This window comes from Apodemus sylvaticus, chromosome 14, assembly GCF_947179515.1.
Source record: "Apodemus sylvaticus chromosome 14, mApoSyl1.1, whole genome shotgun sequence".
NCBI classification, from domain to species: domain Eukaryota; kingdom Metazoa; phylum Chordata; class Mammalia; order Rodentia; family Muridae; genus Apodemus; species Apodemus sylvaticus.
In genome coordinates, this window is record NC_067485.1 from 13929546 (window position 1) to 13952715 (window position 23170).

A 23170-nucleotide genomic window follows, 5' to 3' on the forward strand; every position below is an offset into this window, starting at 1 on the left:
TCCCTTCCCCTTGAGGGACCAGCCACAAGATGGTATAGTATGGAACAGAGTTTATTCAGGGCATGGGGAGGGGAGTTTAGAGGGTAATAGAGGCAGAGAAAGGGAGAGGGAAGAAAAAGGGAGGAAGAGGAGGAGGAAGTAGAGAAGCAGAGGCTAGTTATGAGCACGTGGAAAGAGAGGGGGATAGGGAATGGGGAGAGAGCAGGAGCAGGAAGGCAAGAGCAAGAGAGAGAGGAGGGGGGCGAGCAGCCCCTTTTAGGTGAGTCAGGCACACCTGGCTTGTTGCCAGGTAACTGTGGGGCGGAGCTTAGACAGAATGCTAACATTCCCCCATTTTGGTTTAATTAGAAAAGAGAAACTTAGAAAGAGGTGATGGTGGAGCAGGAATAGGGTCGTCATGATCTCTAATTGCTTCCTGCTGGCTTTGGGGTGACATGTCTCTGGGAGACCTAAGACATGGGTATGGACATGTTGGTCCAGTCTTAGAGACACAGATACTTCTACTGGACTTGTTCCTTCTGATCTATCCACAGACGATTCCATAGACCCTGGACAGCAAAGAAACAGTAGAAGTGTCTGTGCCTTTGAGAGGAGATTGGAGCAACTGGAGGTTGTTTCTTTGGAGCTTTCCTGGATGTACTAAGCACCTAGACTTGACAAGATTCTGAAAAACACATATATGTTTATTATAGGTAGAGAATGAGATTAAGTGTGTTTGGGAGAAAGAAAAATTTTTTTCTTAGATGTACATTCGAAACCCAGAGGTGTTGCGAGAGAGTCAAATGCTCCCCTCCCCTTTCTGCTCTCCAGAGAAGTAGCTGGAAGGACCCTGTGGCCACAGGTGACAACACTCTGTATTGTTTGAGCCATGCATTCACTCGTCCGGTGCATTTCCTCGATGGGACCCTTCCGTGCCAACTCTCGCTCTGGTACCTGTGCGGGACCAAGAACAACGAACACTTTGTCATCCCAACACTTCTTGGGATGACAGGCATTCAACACTGATGCGAGCACATCACTGCATCGAGGCACCCTCCCAGTGTTTGAGGACGACAGTCTGATGTAGGCGACAGTAACAACATGAGATGAACGCCTCTGTGGGGCGACAGGTGAGCTGAGTGGCCAGGAGCCAGCTCATAGAAAGTTTCAGAAGCAGAATCTTCTTACTGTTGTAACGGAGCAGAGGGATTTCTGTATTCCTGGCAGAGGGAACAACAAATCGATCATGGCACCCATGTGAGAACCATGGGGACATGTAGGTGGCAGTGACCGGACAGGTATGGTGTCAGTCATGTTAGATTTGAAATGTCGTATTTACATTTACCTCAACAAACTCATACATTAGGCATCATCTGCTGTGTGTTAGACAGGCAAACTGAGGTGTGGGCAGGCCACCCGAGCAGTGAGGAGGTGGTGTTGGGATATGACCGAGGGAGAGGATGCCAGCCTGGTCCCTTCCATCCTGTGCTACTACAGGAGCTCAAGCGATACCTCAGATCTATCTCCCTTGCTTTCCTTGGGTTCTGCTAATGACAGGCATTTAAAGAAGATACTTCACCCACAAATCTTGCTCTCTGGCCTCAAAAATGACCCAAAGATACAATAACAAGGTACTTATGGTTTCAGCAGCAGTAAATGGTTAAAGTGTTCCCTTGGCCCCACTTTAGATAGATACAGCCTGTTTCTTCCCAGGCCCTACCTCTCCCCAGGACCTCCAGGCCTTCTGTCAACTGCTTCACACTCATCCTGTTCATGAGTCTGGCTTTGGTACCCCAGTGTAATGACTTGTGAGGTCCACTCACAGAGTCCAGTCAGTAGGTAGAGACAGAGGAATCAAGTTACAGTTCCTTGCTGGGCACTCTCCCCATTCTGTAAACAGTAGGAAAATGTTTCTGAAAGTCAGTACAAGGCCAAGGTTACTAGGTCAAGCCTGGGTCTTAGTCATATCTCCCCCAAGTCCCTAACTCTGGACAAGTTCTCAAACTCGGTTCTCTACAGCAATCCCTACGTTAGAGACAGGAGGAAAAACATAATTTAAACGCCATCTGTGGAACAATGTGTGCTTCACGAGTCTCATGGGAGTTCCATCTGTGGAGAAGAATGGAACCATGCTGATTAATTGACCCCCAGAAAGAAAGAAAGCAAAAAGAGAGATGGGGTGGAAAGAGGGAGAAGAGGCCTCCATCACGACAGTATGTTTACAGCAATCAGCTTTGGATCCTCCCCCACTTTTAAAACAGTGGGGGAGAGCATCTCCTCATCTTTTCTCTTTCATCTTCCTCGATATAAGATAAGGTAAATAGTTTAAAACATATTTCCAACTGGACTCTGAAGCTTTCAGCTAGCTGTCAGTTCCTTATGGGCTCTCAAAGTCCTGACTGCGTCTTCAGAACACGTCTTGCACTCTTAGGTCAAAGAGCAACAAAAAAGAAGGTTGGACCCTGTACATGCAAAGTTTCAGAGAGTGAGCTAAGTCAGGCAAACTTCTGCTTAGTGAATACGCTAATAGGCGTGTGATTTAGATGTGGTCATTTATATTTTTATAGTATACTCATATAAAACATCTGTCTTTTTCTTTTTCTCAGGATATTCACTACCTGAACCGGCTCTAATTCCATCCTTAACTTCTGGATTTAGCATCTGGTGCAGAGAGCTGACTTCTGCAACAGACAATCGGCCTGTTTTCCAGACCCTCTCCCACCTCTCTCTGAACATGCTGACATCGGGGCTTCAAGCTCCCACGTCTGCGGCTGTGGCTGCAAACAGATCCGCGTCCCATTTGCATGACATGAGCACAGACCGGATTGTGTGCCTGCTCTGGGTGTGTGCGCCTCCGTGCCCTCCACAAAAGAGCCGTGCAGAGCTGCTTTTCAGGCAGGGCTTTACAGGCTTATTTGCCATGACATCCAGCACTTGTAATTCGAGGTCATAGCCTGAGGAAGAATTACTAAATCTGTGTAAGAGAAAAAAAAGTCTCTGCCTTTTTCCCCCTCCCTGGCAGATTCTGTCAGATTATCTCTTTAAGAATTCTAAACCCGTGATGTTTGAGGTGGTTTTAAACTAATGTACATTCCCCAAACGTTTCTTTGTTGTTCGCTATAAAGCAATTGAGAGCTTCTCAAGAACTGAAGCGCTTTGTCAAAGCTCACTGCAAAAGACGACTCCCTCTCTTCTAAAGGGCATTTTGAAAGGAAGAAAACTGGGGGGTAGGGGGGTTGCGTTCATCCCTGCCCAATAAAGAGAACCATTTCAGAAGGCTAAGCCATGTCTGGTTGCTCAGGTCTTCTTCCACCTCATCCTCATCCTCATCCTCCCAGGGAATCCACTGAGGCCTGAGGAGCAGAAGAGATGCGCAAAGTTGGCTGACAAGAGGCCAGGCCGAGGCCTTGTGTTTGCAGGGCTCCGCCCAGGCTCAGGGCCTGTGTTCACCCCACTCGGAGCACTTACTCCTCAGGTAACCGCTTCTGCATGCACTAGGCCAAGTGCTGGCCTCTGTTTGGACACAAGCAGACAGGGCAGATCTCAGGGCTTAAGTAGCAGCCACCCACTTAAGAATCACACAAGGACTCAGGCCTCTAGGACTCAGGAGAGGGAGAGAGGGAGGCCCACTGTTTCTGTGCATGGCCACTGGGCATTTTGTGAGGGAGTTGTGTCAGCAAAGCAGTGGCTAGAGCTAAGGAGAAGGTCAGGACAAACAGAGGACGTGTGGCAGGAAGCAGAGCAGCACTGGCCTCCGGACCTATAGGTATGACATCTGTAGTCTTGATCTCAAAATATGGGGGAGACAAGGATGACAAGGATGACAAGGATGACAAGGATGACAAGGATGACAAGGATGAGCACGCACAGCCCTTTCCTTGAGGCATCCAGAACACACACTGAGAGCTATTTGCATGGTGTCTATATTGTGGAGGCTCCTCTAGATCATCTGGAGGTGTGTGCGGGAGGATGGATATTGGTTCTGTAAAAAATATCCTATGGTCTCATAGTATGGGTCTTAAGTGTTCTTACATACTCTCTCACTGTCTCTCTGACTCTGCCTTTGTCTGTCCATTTCTCTGTCGGTCTGTTTGTCTCTCTCGTTTCTGTCTCTGTCTCTCTCTGTCTCTGTCTCTGTCTCTCTCTCTCTCTCTCTTTCTCTCTCTCTCTCTCTCTCTCTCACACACACACACTGTCTCTCTCACACACACTATCTCTGTGTGTTTCTCTGTCTCTCATAAATACACATACTCTATCTCTCCTGTGTGCCTCTCTGTCTCTCTCAATACTCTGTTTCTCTCTCACACACACATGTACACTGTCTCTCAGAAACACATACACACACACTATCTGTGTCTGTTTCTGCTCTTTCTCACAAACATATTCTGTCTCTCTCTCTCTCCCACATACACACTGTCTCTCTGTCTCTCTGTCTCTCTCTCTCTCTCTCTCTCTCTCTCACACACACACACACACACACACACACATCAAACTGCGCAGTAGAGATTGGATCTTCAGCTTCTTCCCACTGCACATTGCACAATGCCCTTCCATCTCACCCAATCCTTTCCTCTTCCAGAAGAAAACCTTCACTACCTTTTTCATTTCCTGGAATTGACTCGAGGCTGGGCCTACTAAGCAAGCAGTCTCCTGCTTGTGGAGCTGTAGCCCAGGAGCATTCCCTTTCACTACTGAGAACATTCTTCAGTATGTCGTAGGAATGAATGCAGCTACAAAACACTCCTGTAAACTGAGGCAAGGTTGGGATGACTTTCCTATAGAGAACTACCTGACATCTTTATCTGAAGACACTGGGTTTTCCTTCCTCAATAAAGAAGCAAGCAGTGAGAGGCACCCCAAGAATCCCACCCAGATCATGTGCCTTGTACCACACCCACACACTGATCCTGGGTGATGTGGTGGGAGGGCACCCTGGCCACGAGCAAGGCTGACCTGGTAACTGGGCAACGTGAAGACGGGTTGGAAATGAAATCCCCACTTGCCATCAAGTTTTATTAATTTTGATGTGATTCTGAGCAACTCAGCAACTGCCTGAGTCCTCGAAAATCCTCTTGTGGAGATACAGAGATGGCTCAGAAGACCTGAGTGCAGAGTGCTGGGACACGGGGGAACGCCAGGGGTAGGAGCTCAGGTCTGCTACCTCCGAACTGGGAGAGCTGAGACAGAAGGATGCTGAGGGCTCGCTGGCCAAAATGGAGAGCTCCGATTCAGTGGGAGACCCTGCCTCGTGGATGTGGTGGGGGCTGATAGGGGAAGAGACCCCAAAACAACCTCTGGCCTCCTCATGAGTATGCACAGGCAATAAACACACACACACACACAGAGAGAGAGAGAGAGAGAGAGAGAGAGAGAGACAGAGACAGAGACAGAGACAGAGACAGAGACAGAGACAGAGACAGAGACAGACAGAGCTCAGCTGGGGAAACTGCCTTGGGGTTTAGAGCACGGCCATTTTCCTACCCTTTGCCCTTCCTTGGACCTTTAAGGTGTGACTAATAGCTATGTCAGACTGTCAGCTGCCCCCATGCCTTCTCTGCCGTGACAAGTCATATCTTTCTGGACTAAAAGCCAAATCAGTTTCTCCCACCTTAAGTTGCTTCTTGGTAGGTATTTGGTGGAAGCCCTGGTAAGATGATATGGGAATTTGGTGCCAGGCCCATTCCTGTGAGATACCTGACCTTATGGCTCACAGGCCTTTGGGACCAGTTTGTGGGAAGACCACGAAAGGGTTTGGAACCAAGGGTTGTTGAGGCCCAGTGAATTCCACCTATGTTCTGAAAACACAACTGGGGGCTGAATTCACAAGTAGTAGATTAAGCTTTTGACAGAGGACATTTCAGACAGCATACCAATCTAGGCTAGGACATGTTTACTGCTCTTTGCTTTTAGACTCAGTGATAGAAAATGATGTGACAAATGCAGGCTGGAAGATCCCCTGGAACTGAGATGCTGAGAACAGAGCCCAGGTCCTCTGGAAAAGCCTCCAGTGATCTTAACTTCTAAGCTATGTCTCCAGACTCCACTGGGAACTTTTGAACACTATTGAGACAGTTAAGACTATGGAGATTTTTGAAGTTAGACTGAATTCATTTTGCAGAGTGAAGTGGCCATAAATTTCTGGGGGCTAAGGGCAGAATGCTATGGTTTGGGTGTAAGGTGAGCCTCATAGTTCTTGTGGTCCTCTTTGGGGAGGTTGCAGGATGCTTGAGAGGTGGAAACCTGGCTGGAGGAAGCAGGTCTCTGAGGCTGGTAGCAGGTCTCTGCTTTCTCTCTCATTTCTTCTTCCTGGTTTGCTGATATTTGACTGAGCTGCTGCCTCATGTTCCCGCTGCTACAGAATCGCCCATCATGATAGACTGTAACCTCTACACTGTGAGCCAAAATCTTCCCTGGGACTAGAGAGGTGGAACAACTTGCATCTCCTGCAACAGTATGAAACAAATGCAACAACTATAGCAGGGGGCAGAGCCTAGAAAACACACTGCCCCAACCCAGCAAAGTCACTAACTGCTAATAAGGGAGCAGAAATATCATCAGGCTTATAATAAAATTATATGATATGGCATGATATGATATGATAATATAATAATATCATGATATAATATGGGAACACTCATATCATCAGGCTTATGATATGATATGATATAGAAACACTCATATTATTAGGTTTATGATATCATAAATATGGAAGCACTCATATCAGGTGTATAATATATAATATAATATAATATAATATAATATAATATAATATAATATAATATAATATAATATAATATAATATGGGAACACTGATATCATCAGGCTTATAATAAAGTCTTTGCTGATTCTGACATTCTTTTTGTTTTGTTTTGTTTTTTTGAGACAGGGTTTCTCTGTGTAGCCGTGGCTGTCCTAGAACTCACTCTGTAGACCAGGCTGGCCTTGAACTCAGAAATCCGCCTGCCTCTGCCTCCCAAGTGCTGGGATCAAAGGTGTGCGCCGCCACCACCACCCGGCCAATTATGACATTCTTAAACTCTTCAACCAAAATAGGTAGGTCCTGAAATAAAGTTTCAGCTGTTTTGTTTTAATTGGACAGCTGGTTTATCACTATTGGAGGACCTTTAATTCTGGGCCTCCATGCTGAAAATTCTTTTCCTTGCACGTGTCTGATACTGACTGACCATATATGCAGTCATGGGAAACGCTAAACTTAAATATAGTAAGTGAAAGAGAAAGAAGGAATAATGAGATGGGCAAGGGCTGTCCCCCTGCTCCACCCTGAAAACATTCATTCAGAGGAGAAATGTAATTCTAAAAATTATTTGGAAAGCAATGTGACAGAAGACTCCTGTAGGAAGGAGGGAAATGTCTGGGGGCAGGCAGTGAGGCCGAGGTGACATGCACATGGTCCTGGGCCACTCACTTGAGTCTTGGATTATCACCTAAGCATATGTCCACACGGTTCCTGGGGTCATATACCAAGCTGGCCACAGAGGACACTGCGTGAAAAGCTAGACCCCAAGAGGCAGATGCTCTAGAACAGGAAACAACCAAACTGTCAAACCACAGCCTCAATATGAGGCACCTGCAGGATGAGGAGACTGGTGTCTGCCTCCACCTCTAGACGTGAGACACTGAGGACCAGCCTTCTAGATGCTCTGCTGTAGACAATTATAAAGGATAACGTATGTAAATAGATACACATTGAGTAATGGTGCCATTTAGGCTATGAACAGGCAAGGAAATGAAGTAATGGAAATCTGTGCTCCTTTCAAGTCCCCTCTTCCCATAAGTACCTCCAAGGAGACACCTGTGGCTGCTAGACACCAGGTGCTGCGCAGTGCCCAAGCTCGGGGTCTTTCTTCCTGTGGCCACCTCACAGCGGCGCCGTGGGGTGGCCCCATCCCTGCTTCCCAGATGGCGAAACAGCGGCTCACAGAGGTCACAGAGCACTTGCCCAAGGTTACTCAGCTAACAAATTGGGATTAGATCCAGATCCATTTGACTCCACAAGCCTTGTACTTGCCACGGAACATCCCTGACAGCCCACAGCTGATGTGCAGGGAGCCTCCAGGCTGCCCTTTGCTTGAACAACCTTGTGCTGAGCAGTCCTCCTTCCCCTCCCCACCCCCCCACCCCCCCCCACTCCCACCAGCCCTGATTCCTATTAAGTCTCATAGGGTTAAGCAGCAAGTCGCATGTTCCTACCAAACTCTTGGCAACTAAAGCAGTTACCCTCAGCTTCCTCGTGATCCGGAGAGGTCAGATTTAGCAAATATAACTACAGAAGACGAAGTTAGGTTTTACTTTTAGTTTCAGAGGAAAAGCAATTTTTTTTTTAAACAGGCTTTATATTAGATATGACTGGACTAGAACTCATAGAGATCCACTTGCCTCTCTCCCAAGAGCTGGGATTAAAGGTATGGGCCACCACATCCAGAGAGGAAAAATAAACTCGTGTGTGCATGCATATGTGTTTGCATGTGCATGCATGCATGTGAGCATGTGCACGAGTGCTCATGTATGTCTGTGTCTGTGTTCTGTGTGGATGTGATTTGTTTGTATGTGTGCATGTTCATTTGTATGTATACATGCATCCATGTGGAGGCGGCCTAAAGTCAACACACACACACACACACACGGAACGTCTTCCTCTGTCACTCCCCACTTTATTACGGAAGGGGGTGTCTCTCTCTGAACCTGGAGCTCACCATTCGGGTAATCTACCTACCCAGCTCACTTCAGAAATTCCAGAGTGCTGGAACTGTGGCCAGGCCACTGCAGCCTGCTTGGCTTGTACACGGGTTCTCAAGATCCACACCCTGGCCACCCCTCACATTTAAATGTCCAAGCACTGTTTCCAATGACTCATCTCCCTAGACTTAATTTTTAAGACATCAGTATATCCTGCATGATGTCTGAAGGCCCAGGGTTCAGTTTTATTTAGCAGTCAGGCTCTGACTAGACTTCTGAGCCTGGCTGGAGACAGAGCTAAGGTTGGTGGGGAGCAAGGCAAAGGGAACCAGACAGTGTATGTCAGTCCTTCTCCAAGTCTGGCTGGAGTTCAGCGCCAGGATTAACTCCTCTCTCGCCCCAGCTTCAGGGAACAAGCTGAGGTTCCCACCTGCTTCCCGGGACAAAGTGGAAGTGGGGAACTCTATTTGAAAGCTTTTGAACTCGTTTTGCTCTCCTTTCTCGTAGAAGGAGAAACAGATGCAGGAATTGAGGGGCATGTCTGAATGTTGTCCTTGCCCCAAGAGTAAATGCAAAGAAGGACCTGAAATATTATCTGAGATCAGCTGAGAATTACTAGACCGGCCAGGAAGTCCTGCTGAGAGAGGATCGCAGGTACCAAGTGTCGGGATATTGTGTCCAGAAAGGCCCTGGCTTTTGTGAGCCTATTTAGAATATAGCTAAAGCTTCTGGTGTTCAGGAGAGGTTGAGGGGGAAGGGAAGCCAACCTCAATCTTGATAGCAGGCCTCAGATATCAGGCTGTGGCTCTGAACTCTATCCCGAAGACAATGGAGTCGCTGAGGGGTTTCCAGCAAGGGCGTAACTAGCCTGATGATGATTTGATTCCTCTTTTATTTGGTTATCGGGAAGCATGAACTACCTTCCTGTCTTTGCTACTTATATTTCTTCTGTTCTGAACCCAGGGGCACAGTGGATCAACACTTGAGACGTTTCTTAATTTTTCATATAAATCTTCATAAGCTTGGAAATGGCAGTGTTTAGTCCCTTGTTATTTCTACAAAGTCCCTAATTTTCTTTTTTCGACCATTGAGATTTTAAGTTAAAGCCTACTTCTATTTTCTATACACACATTCGAATTTACAATTTCTTTTTGCTGCCAGACATTGAAGCCAAGGAAACCTGTGTGCAGTGCAAGCACACTGCTGCTGACTATGTATCTAGTGCCCTGTTAAATTGTTCCATGTAGATTCTTTTGTTGACTTGGTCTTAAGGACACAGCTTCCTGGTGTTAAGGGAGAACAACTCAGGTATATTACAGATACACCTAAATTTGCATAAAAAGTAAATTAGCCCACATGCATACCCTACTGTGAATAAAAGCTTCTGTCATTTTTTTTAACTTGCATATGAAATGCTTCTTGTTATCCTTCGCTATAAAATTCATCTGGAACTCATTTGGAAGTATGTTGGAGGTGGTGATCTTTTGGTTCTTTCTCAAATTCCATCTTTCTCAGCGCCTGTGATGACTAAACCCATGACTTACTGTTGCGTGTCTTCCTTCTCGTGGAGTGGGCTTCCTATGTCAGGGCTCAGAAGTATTAGCCTTTTCTTATACTGTGTGTTCATTCCTGTGCAAATCCCACACCATTTCCATTACTGTCATTTACAAATGCATTTTAACCTCCAACAAGAACAAGCACAATCACTTGCTAATCTCCTGATTCAAGGGAGAATCAGAGGCTGGGCAGATGGCTCAGTGGGTAAAGCCTTTGCTACTCAGGCATGAGGAGCCAACCTCAGAGCCTCAGCATCCTTCTGAGAGGGGCAAAGACAAATAGATGGTAGGAGCTCACGGGCCAGACAGCATGGCTGAAACGGTGAAGTCTAAATTCAATGAGTGATCTTGTCTTAAAGAAGGAAATGAAAGAGAGATAGAAAAAGACATCTGTCATTAACCCCTGACCTTCAGACAGGCAAACACACCCACATCCACATGTGCACGAGTGCACAGGCACACACACAAACTGCAGACATAAACACAAAAACTAACTTAAATCAACATGTTGGATTCTATGAAAAATCCCCCCCCCCCGATATTATCTTAATAGGCACATCATTCACCTACCTTCTCCTAGCCCTAAGAGAAGATCATGACCTTGATGAAATTATCCTCATTCTACCAATGAAGTGGGTGGGCTGGGTTATAGCTCAGTGGCAGAGCATACGCGTTGTGTACATGAGGTCCTGGTATCGATCCTCACAAGAACAAATCATAATAATGCAAATGGCAACTAAGATTGGAAGAAGTCACCTCCATGCCTAAGAGGTCACACAGTCCTGTCTCAATGCAACTCAAATGCTTCAATGTTTGGAAAGTTCTGCGAATTGAAAAAGAAAAAGGCAGGAACATTGGGGACCTATTTATTAACCATGCATTGAGCACTTGCTGTATGCCTGGTACCAGGGACAGGGATGGATAAGACACAACGCTTGTTCTGGTGGTCCTCATGCATCACCGCATGGCACCTCGTACATTGTAATCGCCAAGAATTGTTCCTTACGTTGTGCTTGTGCGCCTACTATTGTTTGTAGTGGGTTTGGCTAATGCTGCTTGCATTCTAATGTTAATTTGGGTCCCCCACCCCAAAGCATTTGTGTGTGTGTGTGTGCGTGTGTGTGTGTGTGTGTGTGTGTGTGAGAGAGAGAGAGAGAGAGAGAGAGAGAGAGAGAGAGAGCACAGTGAGATACTGAGGGACCCCTGATTGGTAAATAAAGTTGCCAACAGCCAACAGGTGGGGAGAAGAGACATAGGCAGGGTTTAGGTTTCCCCGAGCTTGGGACCACAAGGAAGAAGAGAGGAGGTGAGAGAGTCACTATGCCTTAGAAGAGTGCATAGGAGAGAGAGACAAGCGCCACCATGGGGTAGAGAAACAAGGAGAGCACCCTGGCTCCATGTCAGGAGACCGTGGCCTAGAGGGCGGACTGATTGGAGTTAAGAGCAGCCAAGATGGAACAGAAATTAGTAAGTAGTAACTCAGAGCTATTGATGGGAAAGTGGATTCTAACAACATAGAGGTTAGGCAGTTGCCCAGCTAATTGAGCTGCCTAAGGCATATTAAAATATAAAGACTGTGTGTGTCTTTCATTCAGGAATATAAACCACAGAGGTGGGTAGTAACCCCTGGCTGAGATTTATTTAAATCTTCGTACTATAGTTGTTCTAAGTTGTTTGTCCTCATCCTCCTTCTGTATTTTCCACTGGAGTATATGAGGCTTGAAGCCTGTCATATCGACTCTGTGTACAAGAACACCAAGGCACAGAAATGTTAAGTAACTTGCCCAAGATGGCCAAGTTGCAATTGGGCCAATCTAACACAAATGACGCCTGGCTCAGAGTACAAGCTCAACCCAGAAGCTGGGCTGCTGTGGGGTTAAGCATGGGGAGCCTGTAGGTCCCAGAGGAGCCACCTGGTGTAACCAAGGCAGACTCCCTGGGCATGGCTTGAGTCTTAAATTCTCAGGAATGCAGTGGGCAGAATAGACAGAAAAAATGGCTTCCTGGCCTAATGACCTCCTAGTGCAAAGCTATAGGTAGGTAGAGAGACTCAGGATGCATCAGGGGTAAATATAGAAGAATATCAATATGACTGCTAGGGCTTACTGGGCACCCATTCAAGGTTAGGTGTCCTACACCCCTGGGCTTTCTGAGTATCAAAATGGATGTTAGCTCATTTTATAGATCACAAAAGTTGGGTACCAAAGACTGAAGTCACTTCACACTGATGTACAGGCCATAAGCAGCACAGCCAGAAATGTAAATGGAGAAGGACACATGAAAAAACAAATCAAGACCCATTCTGAGTTGTAACGCATAATACAAGACAATCATTACAGGGCGTGCGCTGACAGTTCTAATTGGATTTACAATGAACCTGGGCAACAGACGATGTTCACCCTCTCTATATCCTTAACCAGGAAGATGGTGCTCTTCTGGTCTCATCTGAACACCATGACTTACCCACTGAGGTGGGTGTCATTTTTCCCATTTTACAGAGGAGAAGGTGAAGGCTAGATAAGGAGAGAAGTGAGTTTGTCATCAGAGAACGAGAGAGGCAGAATTAGAACTGGTATACCTGGCATGGAAGGCCAGTTGTCCTACCTCAGTTCAGGAAAACACACACACACACACACACACACACACACACATACACACACGAAGTGTGCACGCGCGCATGCCAGTGAGTTTCAATTCTCACCTGTGAAAGAGCAAGGGTCCCCAGCCACCATGAGGGGTCACCTCCTGATAGTAATTAAAATGGAGAGCTGAGAAAAGATGCACCACCACAAAGCATTCCTGGCATTCTTGCCCACGGCAGCGACAATATTAACTTTCATTTGGGGACATCAATGGGGAACAGCATCGGTTTGCAAAACCCCCTCATTTCTTCCCCCTCTGTGCTGGGAAATCTCTGTCCTCTGTGTCCAGACACCCATGGCTTGGGCAGGCACACTGAAAGGCTGGCCCTAGACACAGGCTACCGTACGAGCACTACCCATCTGGAATCCATTTGGGCACCAAAGGGCCATGATCATTTGTGATCCTGAGAACACACACCAGAGGCAGTTCACTAGGGACTTTAAAGACAAACCAAAAAGAGCCAGTCTGAGTCAACTATGTAAACACATAAAACGTTTGCATGAGAGTAATAGGGGAGAAAAGCAGTCGGGAAAAACCAGAGAGACCCAGAGGAAGCCTGCTGCAGGGAAAAGGTGCTGGGGTCTCCGTTCTGCTGGACGCTGGGACTAAGATTCAGCTTGCAGGGTGAAGTCATTGGTCCAGGTGACTAAGATGGCCTTCGCCAAGTGGCTGAGGCTCCTCAGACAGACAGTAAATATGTTTGTTAAAATCAAGATCAATTTCAGTGAATGTGTATATTTACTCGGATCCCGTCAGACCCAGATATGTAGGTGAGCAAACAAGTCAACCAGGAATAAACACAGGAAAATTCCATCTTCTGTTTCAAAGAAACATAAATGAGAATTTGCTGTTCTATGTTAAACAATGTCAGTGGAAAGTGATAATACAAAAGGCTAGTAAAAAGCATGAAGAAGTACATCAGCCTGCCTGCTGGTCGGGTTAAGTTAGGCTGGCCTGGTCGAGAAGTATCTTGGTAATATATCACAAATATCACTCAGGTTTTCCCAGGCTTTGACCTCAGTGCTAATAAACTTTTGGTGAAGGCCAGAAACTATTAAGACAGACAGCAATTTCGACAACAGTCAGGGCTTCTTCTTCTTCTTCTTCTTCTTCTTCTTCTTCTTCTTCTTCTTCTTCCTTCTTCCTTCTTCCTTCTTCCTTCTCCTCCTCCCTCTTCTCCTTCTTCTTCTCTTCCTCCTCTTCTTCCTCCTTCTCTTCCTCCTCTTTTTCCTCTTCTTCCTCTTTTTTCTCTTCCTCCTCCTCTTCTTCCTCCTCCTTTTTCCCCTTCTTCCTCCTCCTCTTCTTCCTCCTCCTCTTCTTCCTCCTCTTCCCCTCTCCTCTTCTAAGATACTGACATAGGCTTTTGCAAGTGCAATCAAAAACATTACATGTAGTCACAGAAAAGCATTTTTACTAGAATGTCAAAAGAATAGCTTAAGGAATAGTATCAGAGCTATGCTTGAAATGATGGAAATATGTATCTGCAAATAGACAGAAACAAAAAAGAAACAGACCAAAATGGGTCCAGTCTGGCTATTTGGATGGTGGCTGATGTCTGGTGTTTCAGTGGATACAATATTTGTATAAGAGAGGGGAAAAAAACATGCTCATAAAAATGACTGTGCTGTGATTGTATCAAGGGTCAAATTCCTCAAGTGCTAAAGCTCTATTCAGAACCTCAGTGAAGCCCCACTAACTCTTCAAACGACCACTGTGAGACCATCGACTGTTCCAATAACAGTAACAAGAGGCCAGCAAGTCAATGGAACTTCCAATTTTACCGAGTTAACTCCCAGGACATAACAAGCATTAAGACGATCTGGCCCAACAAGACCAAATATAGAAGAGACTGACCAAGTCACATCGCACTGCCAGCCTAGTATGGGCAATCACGGAGGCCTGCAATCTACAGCTGGCATTTCCTTCTGGAAAACACAAGTGTAGAGGGCTGACTGGCTGTGGGGCACAGGAGGACAGCTGGCTACTCAGGCACCGGGTTAGAAGCTGACCTGCCCTCTGCCGTGTTCCCTTAAGCCCCTTTGCTAGTGGAAGAGGCAGTGTGCTCATTTTGCCAGCATAGGTTCAGAACTGACTCTATCTGTCATTTTACCACGCCCAAAGCTAAAGCCTGTCTTGGGTTGGCTCTCCCTCTACAGCATGTCATTTTTACAGTCTACTTTGTGAAGCTAAATCCAACCCTCAGATTTAGATTCCATTTCACTGTCCCTGTGAGCTCGTACTCTGTCTCTCTCAATACCAAAACATGCATCCCCGATTAATCCAGAGTCCCTACAACCTCTCTGACCACCACAGACCTCAGCACACTTGCCACCCCATGGCCATAGTTACACATTACCAGTAAGTTATTCTCTCGCTTTCTAGAAGGCAGAAATCAGTTCCCCTAGGCTAAGGTCAAGAATTCACAGAGGCCTGGCTTCCTGGCTTCATTCGGACAGCTTCTGGAACTGCCCACACAGCTTAGCTCATGGGCTCACGTCTCAGCCTCTACCTACATGACCACAGCAGCTTCTCTTGTGTGCCCAGACTCCCCCCTCCTCATTATTATAGGACACTGATGGCATTTAAAGTCCACATCCAAGAGCTGTGACGTCACATCTGCAAACTCCTTACCAAATAAGGTAGGGTTTCCTGGTTCTGGGATTTGAAATATAGATAGATGGACTGGTGGGGGTGGAAGGGGATGATACAGTACAAATCAAAGGCAGAATAGATTGTGTGTTTCCTACAAGTGGCACATGAGCCTCTTCTGTTCCCAAGAAACCTCTGGAGGCATATAAGCTCACCCGCTCGCCTAGACTCTTTTCAACGTTGTGTCCTTATGACCAGGCTGCTTTGGGAACTGGGGATGTAGACGTGAGTAAGACTAGCCTTGCCCTTGAATGTTTTAGAGCCAAGGATGGAATGACAATTTAGAAAACAACAGTAATTCTGTATTCGCTGTGCCAAAATAAAGTTAAGATGAAGACAGCTGACCAGCTGCTAGAAAATCTAGAGATGGTCACGATGACTGCGGTCATTTCAAAAGCACGTGTCAAACAGGCTGGGGAGGCACAGGAGACACATTCCAACAGTTCCATAGGTAGGGAGTCCAACTACCCGAGTCCACCTTGCCCAGTGGCCAGAGCTCTGGGCAGGACACGGGGCATCACCCTTAAACCCACACTTTGGTTCCCAGTGAGGACTTAAAGAAGGAAAGGAGAAGGAGAAGGGAGGAAAGGGGAATGAGACAGAAAAACAAAAACAATTGTATCACCTGCAGGCTAATAGCTTTCTTCTTTGCTCTCCTCAGAACATTTATAGCATCTCTGCTCATGGTAGGAAATGCTGTAGAAATCTTTTTCTTACAGAGCCAGCCAGGTCTTGGTGCCTAGGCTGTGTCTTTCAGACATAACCCAGTCCAAGATATAAATATCAATGGAAATACACAATACCTATGGCCAAAATTGTCAAACGTGTATTCGTACTATGAGGCTGACTGGCGTTAGAGTCGCTCTGGCTCTCAGTCATGTCATTGGTCAGAGTGAAGTCTCCACTCTTCTGAAAATCCCATGGGCTATTATGCTTCTGCTAAATGGATGTGAACTGGGGGAGGAGCAACAGTCCAGAAACCGCCAGCCCAAGCAGACCATCACAGCTGCTCCGCCAGTTGTTTTTTGTGTTTGTTCATTGACTGAACACCACAGGCCGGCGCTTGCAGGTAGGCCTCACTGCTGCATAAGTGAGAAAACTAAGGTTCCGAGAGGGGAAGTGACTTGACCAAGGCCACAGGTGGCCTCAAACCACAGCTGGCCCATTTTGCAAGCCCCTCCTCCATTTTATTCCACCTACCGATTTGTCCAGCTGGCAGAGAGGCTGTGCGTCTGTGCGTGCACATGTATAGACATACGTGTTTGCATGTGGATACATTATCTTCTCAGGTTTGCCACGCCGCTTTTCTCTGGCTGACAGGTAGACTGGCTCCAGGAGCCAGGGCTGCCTGGGTGATACCTCACACTCCTTGTGCATCCTGGGAGTTCACCGTAGTGGAGAGTTCGCTGTGTTTTCCAGAATCTACATCTGCTTTGCTTTCCCACCTGGACTAAGGAAACTGGGGTTGTAGGAAATGTCCCATCTCTCTAAAGGACTGCCACTTGACAGGATTGTGTAGATGACCATCACTGCTGCTCCGCAGCCATGTGTGCAACTAAAGGAACTGTCATATCCAGCAAACTCTGCATCACTGCAGATGTCCACTGCCTTGGGCTCCTGTGATCTTTTCAGTCCTTCTACCACAGTGATCTCTGAGCCTTGGGAGGGTGTGCCTGTGATACGTGGGGCCCATTTAGAACTGAGCAGTCTACATTCTCTTACTTCTGCCCATTGACCAAGTCAAAGTCTCTGTGTTAATCGCCATCTGCTACAAGAAGCAGTTTCTCAGCTGATATGCATATAGGTATAAAGATAAGAACTGAGGGAACAATTGATTATTATTTCCATTTAGCAAATAATAGTATTAGGCTCTTCCTTGGAGCTTATCCCATAGCCAGTCATGGGGGTTTGGACCAGTTAGTAACAGCAAGCAATACTTCCGCCTTCTGGAATGGGCAGAACTTTAAATCTAATCAGAAAGTGGTTGGTTACTTCCATAACAGTTGGATCATTGTAGCACTAGTGGGCATGTTTTGCCTGTTCAGTCATTTATCTAGGTCACAGAATTTACTGGGTAGAACGCCTGATGGCTCTTTTACCCCATTAGCAAGCATAGAACATCCCAACACTATGAGGAGAGACAGTAGCTTCCAGACCATGTCCTATAATGCATGTAGTGTCTTCAGCAGTAGGGATCTTTCCATAGATTTCTGGAGGGGAACCAAAAGCATCAGTCTCTATAGAAAATGTCGGTCTGGATGATTCCTGTGATGCTGTGATTAAAAAATAAGTAAATCTCAATAAATGCAACAGTTTTGTTCATAATAGGTTGTCCATGGTAGGTTGACGGGCCCTCTGTTCTCATCAGGAAACAAACTGATGAAAAATCTCCTTTCTTCCTCTGCATAAACGACAGGATGGAACTGGAGAATGGGATATACAGGGCTGAGTGGCACCGTGAGCCATTCATTCAAGGCAAAATACATGCCACTTATATTCCATTAGCCAAGAGAATCCCATGACTGCTCTTCGTCAAAAACGGTAGAGAAATTGAACATTCAAGAGCATCCTGTTGACTGCTACAGACTACAAGTCCCCCCGTCCCATTCCTGTGCTGACATAAAAACATAGAATCTTTGGGAAAGGGATAAAGTCTTGACGAGCACCTTCTCCAGTGTCTGGGAAGCAGAAGTCGGATCTGTTTTAACCTTCTCGCCTTCTCCCCTGAGATCCACCCTGAGATGCACGTCTTTCAGAGAGACATCAGACAGATGGATTTTTTCATAAGGATGGGCTGTATCATGCTTGCCTGCTACGGAAGCCCACCTGCCCCCAGATGGGGTCCTGGACTGTCAGAGAGGTAGCCATGTTGTCCATTCTTTAGACTGTCCCTACAGCCTGGGTATTGCACGAACCACAGAAATTCATTGCCCAAGGTTATGCAGGCCCCAGGTTAGAAGCCACCTCATGTTGAAGGGTTCACAATTTAATGGGGAGACCTATGTGAGTATGCGCAGGCTTGGGTGGCAGGTGGCTTGGCTATTAATCTTGAGTCTACTAACAGGTTGTGCAGCTTTTGCTTAATTAGGTCACCCCTCAGAGCCTCTTGTAAGTGGCAATAACAACAACAATAATAATAATAATTCTTCACATCATTGTCATGAAGATTGACTGGCGATGAGCTCAGGATTTAATCAGTTCAGCTCTAAGTGATTCTTAGTTCTTAGTAAGTGCTAATTAACTGCTGGCTGTTAATATCATTAAATAATTATACATGTAACTACCTAATTACGACCTTAAGAATGGCCAAAGGAGGCAAAGGAGAATAGAGTGAGTTCTAAAAATAGCTAACTGGGAGCTGGTCTACTTATGAGTCAGGACAGTCTCTGGGAGGCTGGCTGGGGGTATGGCAGGAGAGAGAGTTAGTAAGAATGGAGATGGGTTAACACAACGTAGCCTGGGAGGCCTGGGTCTCGGTGGATCTACAGCAGCAAAAGCCCAAGAGGAGAGAGAAGTCACACACCGTGGTCTCTGACAGTAGGAAGAGTGTTTCTACAGGGAAAGGCTTACATCTTCAATTTGTCGAAGTATTTGTTTCTCTTCCATGCTAACGCTGTAGCAACCAGTTCTGCCGACTTTTTACAAAGACATTGATCAATTCAAAGCCAAACAGCTTCGCCTGCCATTTGGTGATGGGTCTGCTTACCATCCAAGACTGGCTCTGCCCTAAACAAATATGGCAAAGCCCTGGTGAGTCAGAGCAGTTGGCATCACGCTGTGTAACATGAACAAGGAAGTGCAGCGAAGCAGTGGTGCTGAACTGGGCTATCTCACACGGAGACCCAGCCAAGGCAACAGGAAGGTCCAGAAAGAGAACCTACATTTTTTGGGCCACACTCACCCTCATTCCCTATCTTGGCCTCACCAGAACTTTTTCACAGTTCCCCAATAGCAAGAGGCTTTGATTGGTTACCTAGGAGGAGTGTGAGAGGGAAGGAGGAAGTCACCCCATCCTCCAGTGAGGACCTGGGGACAGAAAGCCAAATGCAAGGTCTGCACCGTCAGACATAACCTGCAGTCCGCTGTGCAAATGGCAGCTTTGCAGCCCTCTGCAGTGCTAGAGCTTTCCCTGGGCTTGTGAATATTCCCCATTTTATGTATACACTTATACACACATGTTCCTTATAGAAACCATAGATTACAATAAAGAGGGAAAGGGGGAGGAAAGGAGAGAAGGAAGGACAAGAGATAGGAAATAAGAGAAAGGTTGAGAGGAAGGGAGGGAAGGAAAAGGAAGAGAGGGAACTGGGGAGCAGGGAGAAGTGGGCAAGAGGGACAAGGAAGGCAGGCCCAGCGGTGGCACTGTCCAGCGCCTCCGTGCCCTCTGGCATCCCTGCCCATCACAAGGCGAGTAATCCCCTCTTCCTGTGAATGGCTGAAACACACACGTCAGTCTCAGCGTGCTTTACTCATGAATAGACAGTAACTTCTGGTAACGAGAGTTTATTTTGAATTTTCAGATTCTTTCCAAAATTTTCCTATAAGAATTAAGACTGAGGGGCCTGGAGAAGTGGCTCATGGTTAAGAGCATTGCTTGGTCTTGTAGATGACCCAGGATCTCAGCACCCACAGGGTGGCCACAGCTGTCTGTAATTCCAGTCCCTGAGAAGCCAGGATCTCCTTCTTACCTCCACAGGCACCCGGCACACCTGCCATATATATATATGCAGGCAAATACTCATACACATAAAATAATAAATAACCCCCCAAATTAAGAATTAATGCTGAGAAACAAAGTATTAGGATTTGGGGTTTTGGCAACACATCAATTGGCATCTCATGTCATGTCATGATCATGCCCAGTTCAGCAGGCTTGGTATCACCGCAAGAAGACACTGAGAGTAGGAAGGTCAAAATATAAAACATCCTATGTATAAAGCACAGGTACAGATTCAGCACATAAAGGACATACCTATTACATTTGAAAGCTTACAGTTTATAGGATTGGAAACTTTAAAAAAAAAAATTCGTCAAGTGCTCAGATGGAAGGTGACAAACACAAATCTGTGCTGTGAGGCTGTAGGAGCCCCACTCTGTCCCGAGCTGCTCTCTTCTGGAAGGGCTGTGCTCTTTGGCTCACACTGATGCTTTCTGCCCCCTCCAAACCTGGATCCAGAAGAGGCAGACCCTGGCTAAGCTGAGCACAATCTAGCTTTTCTCCTCTTTCAACGGTGCGGGATTGGTGAGTCTACTGGATTAAAAAGGACCTCCCTTCCCTGGGCGCATTTGATCCTGGTTAGGCACCTCTGTCTGGCTCTGCTGCTCTGAGGGCTCTGATCTCTCCAGCAGCAGCCTGGCCCCAGCCCTCCTCCCTGTGTAATAGCATCTGAACGAGCTCCAAAGCACTGCCTCACACTCGGGCTAGAATGGGCATGCTCCCTGCTAACTGAGACAACTCCATAAACAAGCAACCAAGGTGGCGAATTCATGCACATAATATCCTCATTAGCCCCTTTGAATTACGGTTATGTTTTCCCATTTGGATTTTTTTACCAACAGATGATGGAAGTCTTAATATGCCAATAAAACTACATCTGAAGAGATTCAGAGGGAGAGCTCAAAGCCCTTAATAAACACAAGCTCATTTAGCCTCTCTCATCCCGTGAGACGGGCGGCTGCCTCATTAGCCCATTACACACTAGAGAAACTGAGACCGGCCAGGAGATAAAAAGTTTGCAGCCGTCACAGGAGCAACGACTTTATTGCGACTTGTACTGAGCTCACTAAAGCTGCTGGGGAGGGGAAGGAATGAGCACAGGAAGCAATCCCGTTTGTGGTAGGCATTTGCTCATCATCATGCAGTGATTAACCTGCATCCCATCGGAAGGCCACCAAGCTCGTTCCAGCCAGGCAGTTAAAAATGCACGGGCACTGGGAGAGTTATATAGAAAACGTCAAATGGGACAGGGACATCTCTAGACTTGGGCTTTTAGGAACACAGTCAGCGCTGGCCATTGTGCCTAGTGAACTCTGGGACTCCGGAAGTGCCTTGCTCCATGATCCCACCCCTTCCGGCTGGGGGGGAGGGGGGAGGGGGGAGGGGGAGCCTGCTCTTTCAGGTTAGTCTTACCATGGTTATGTAGACATTGTGTTTTCGCCTTGTTTGGCTCATTCTAAGGTTTGTTTTTTGTTTTGTTTTTTTTTTCCCCCATCAGCTCATGGAGAAACGAAGAAAACAGTGACTGCCAAGGTCTAGTGTAAGCTTTGACACAACTACAGGCAATGCAGGCTTCAAGCACCTATGTAAACTGATAGTCTCCGGTTACTTGGTATTCATCTATAGAAGTTTTCAATTATGTATGACTAATTTTGGACAAACTCATTATTTAAAGCAATTTGTCTCCTGAGAGAGGCAACACCTTCCTCTTCCTGCAAGGTGGGTGGGGGAGAGCGCCAGTCCCCATGCGCGGGCTTGACTTATTAAGCGGTCACAAGAGTTCAAAAGAGAAAAATAATGAACAGGTAAATCATCACACATAAAAAAAAATTCCTCCTCTATATTATCAAAATACAAATTAATTATAGATAAGATCAAACGAGTTCTCTTTAATAGATGGTCTTCCCAGAGAAGGTAATGAACAAGGCGCCTGGCCTGTGGGAAGGAAGTTAAAGGATGTGTAAAGAGATCCTTATTGGAGACACAGTTCCTGCCCTCTGAAGTATTCTGGGACATGCAAATACAGATTCTCTATTGTACTAGATGCTAGCTAACTCTCCTCTCCTGGGATCTCAGCCCCCTTCTTGGTACAGGGAGGGAGGGTGGATACCACTTTCAATACATTGATCAAATCCCCATCTTCCTGTGCAATCAGCAGGGCAAGAAGCTGTCAGCCAATCATCTTACCACCAGAGCTTGGCAAAGGTATAAGCACTGCAGCTATCGCCTTAACAGGGCTTTCATTCTCGATCTTCCAAGCAAGAACGACAGCTGAAGTAAGCCTGTGATTCATCTCCCTTGGGTGGGTTCGAAGGAGGAGAGAGAGTGGGCCTCCCGTCCCCACCCCCGCCCCCAATCCTTTCTCGGCTGTATGTAATGTTAATATTCACATGACAGCAAACATTTTCAAAATAATAGTCCTATATACTTAAGGTTAATCAGAACGGGCGCCATCCAACTTGCCAAGGTAGCAATTTTCCTTCATTAAAGCCAAATCAAGAAAGAGAACTTGGAGATTCCTTAGGGCTAATTACAAGGTGTTAATAATAACAATATAATGGCAGCAATTTTCCAGCTTTGCTCAAACCCATAATCTGCCTGAGTGCCTCATAGGATTGTCTGTGAGTTTATATAAAGCTAAGTGTTAGTCCAAAAAAACTGTTTTCAGTAATTTCATTTTTACATCATGTCTCTCCTGAGTGTTTATGATGATGCGGTCATCGCTGGTAAAGAAGGGGCTCTTAGGAGGAAGATCAAGTAGCAACTTGACACTTACAGGGCCCTTCATTTCCCTTGAAGTACATCCTGGGAAGGGGAGTGAGGCCAAAGGCATGAACTTGGTGGCCTCCCGTTGCCCAGCAGCTCCAGGGAGTGTAGACACAGACACATCCCTCCTGATGCCACAGCCCCTTCCTTCACCACGATCCAG